Here is a 2867-nt window from a genome sequence, read left to right on the forward strand (position 1 = left end):
CAAAGCCTTCCTTCGCACACAAATCTCTTTCTCTCCTCCCTGCCTCAATTCTACTGCTCCTTCAATGTGAGCATAGGACCAATTTCATCTGTGACTTGCTCTATGACCCACAAAGCCTGCCTCTATCACCCCCTAGGTGCCTTGACTTGGCCGGTAATACTACATTCCATTGCCCTACCTTCTTGTATCTTTTCTTGGATGTTAACCTCATATCCTCAAATAGATTATATGTTTCTGAGAGGCAACAAATAGAATTTACACTGCTTTGTATTCCTCACAACATCTAGTGCCAAATACAAGCTCTGGAAAAAGATCCATGGAGGTACCGATACAATTTCACATCCCCTGCTGATAAGTCTGTAGGTATACAAGCCTACAGCTTCAGGAGTGCTTGTTTTCTTCTACTTACTTATGCATCATACTTGCTCACCAGTTAGTGCATGTGTGTTCATCTTGCCTTCTCATCTGGAATGTAATCTCCTTGAAAGTAGGGACAAATTTGCACGTGTTCTTCTACCCCTTGTAGCACCAAGCAAAGGGCTGGTTATAAAGTGGAGGCTCAATGCATTCTTATCAATAGGTTGATTTAACTCAACCACCTGGGTGAACCTATCCACTTCATCTAGTCTGTCTGTCTGTCTGTCTGTCTGTCTGTCTCTCTCTCTCTCTCTCTCCCACACACACACACAAACACAAACACACACACACACAAATACATACAAATATCCAGAAAACACTACCTTCCAAGGTTATTAGCCTAAGTATTTTCTCTGTAAAATGAGATAAGGTCTTTCGTCAGTAATGTTCTGATGATTAAATATTAGTATTAGTTCCTTTTACAGATCAGTTGGTTAGTCTAAGGGAACCAAATACAGTAGCTCTAAAACCACAGCTCTCACCATGACACCCAAATACATCTCATTCATTTGCCAGTCAATATGGTGTTCATTGGATCAATTAGTGGGCAGTGTGGCCTCCTCGATGTGTTTCTGCTGTGGTGCTAAAGAAGTGTACTGAAAAGTACTTCTTTCCAATGAACCAAATAATCACTTTTGGAGACGGGAGTGTAATCTGTGGAACCAAGCCATATTTATCACCTAGATGTAGATGCTACTAATGCAAATGGTGAACACAACAGTGACTAATATTTTTGAATGCTTAGATGCTTTACATACCTTTCTTTATTTAATCCTCACAGCAATAATTGATAATAGTTATTACTGTTTTTACTTAGATGTTATAGTCAATAAAACTGAGACTCAAAGAATTTAAATGGCTTGACTAAAGGCATAGAGCAAGGAAGAATCTATCTGGACTCCAACCTAGGTTTATTTTACTCCGAAACCACTCTATTCTACTGCCTCTTAGTAAAGAAATAGAAACCAGAATCCTCAGTTAATTTGTCCGTTTCCTTTTTTTTTAAAATCAAATATTTATTGACACTGTATGGAATTTCAGTCTTAGAATCAGCACTCAAAGAAAAAAATGGCACTGTATAGAAACATTATGTCTTCAGTTTGCAGGCTACTGAGTAATTCATCGTGTTGAATTGGTCAAGAACCTCCCTCTTTGCATACATTTGTTTTGCAACAAAGGTCATCAGGTAAATGAAAACTAACAGAAAAGAATTCCCTGCCTGGGACAGCCAAACCCTCATATTTTCAGAAGAGAAGGGAACTTAAAATCCTCCTCTTCCTAACTTCTTCTCCCCAAATTATTTTAACTTTTTTCCTTCACTACGTATATCTCCAAGTCTTTGAAGCAAGAATTAGGGTCTGTAATATCTAGGAGATAAACACCTCCAGTGGTGCAGCCAAGGCATCCTGGAGCTGGGGAATGGTGTGTGGTAGATGGAAATTGGGAGACCTGGGCTTGAGATCTGGCTCTGTAACTAACCAAGTATTTGAACTTGGGATGCTCATCTCACACAGGGAACTTCACTTCTCAATGAGCCAAATAGGGATTTTATTAAATAACCTGCCCATCCATTGTCCTGGAATAATCATCCCAGAAATGCAAAAGTATTAGTTACCTATATTAAGAAATTAATTTTGGAAAAATGAGGCACAAATAATGCAAACAGAAAAAGGTCACTTGGTCATGAACATTGCTCTATCTTTTCCCAACTTATCCTAAATATCAGTTTCAATGACATAATAAAAAGCATCCATTTATTGAGTGCATAGTATAGATCAAGTAAATATGTGTTATCTTGGTTTTTGCAACAATCAACCAGAGATACGCATTATTCTCTCTAGTTTACAGTGAGTGAATTACATCTTAGGTCAAATAACTTGATCAAACTCACACATCCAGCACGTAGCAGTGCTGGAAACCTAACCCAGGACTCTATAAATCCTAGGTCATGTTCTCTCCAATACATCATACTGCCTCCCTAAAAAAATAAAATAAAAACTAAACAAATTAACAAACAAAAACCCAATGAGGGATGACTCATCTCTCATTCTCATGCAAGGGTGAAGAGACAGGTGAAGTTCCCTTTGGTCATTACTAAGCAGTAACTGAATATTAGCCCCCACTCTTTTGATATCTAGTATTTCCAAGTCTGATGTGATATCTCTCCTAATTTTTTATTTTTTAATTAAAGCTCTCCCCCAAGATAAGCAATGCCAATCACATCATAAGTTTTCAAGGAAAACACAAATTTGAGAGTTAAAAACTACAGGGTGACCCAGTCATAGGGAGGTCCCCATGACTTTGAGAGTTTTGTCACAAGGAACTATGTCCTCTCAACAAACAGCAGAGAAAATTGTCCTCATACACTGGCAGGGGGTGAAAAATATAAATCAGATCATTCTATTCTTTTTTTTTTTTTTTTTTTTTTTTTTTTTTTTTTTTTTTTTTTG

The 2867-nt window shown here is 37.6% G+C and overlaps 1 protein-coding gene across 1 annotated transcript in view; it reads right to left on the reverse strand.

The window, feature by feature from the left end:
• Positions 1–2867, reverse strand: part of SORCS3 (sortilin-related VPS10 domain containing receptor 3) — a 160476-nt gene that overhangs the window by 22594 nt on the left and 135015 nt on the right. The window lies entirely within an intron of this gene.

Source organism: Galeopterus variegatus, unplaced genomic scaffold, assembly GCF_000696425.1.
Source record: "Galeopterus variegatus unplaced genomic scaffold, G_variegatus-3.0.2 Scaffold1922, whole genome shotgun sequence".
In the NCBI taxonomy this organism is placed as follows: domain Eukaryota; kingdom Metazoa; phylum Chordata; class Mammalia; order Dermoptera; family Cynocephalidae; genus Galeopterus; species Galeopterus variegatus.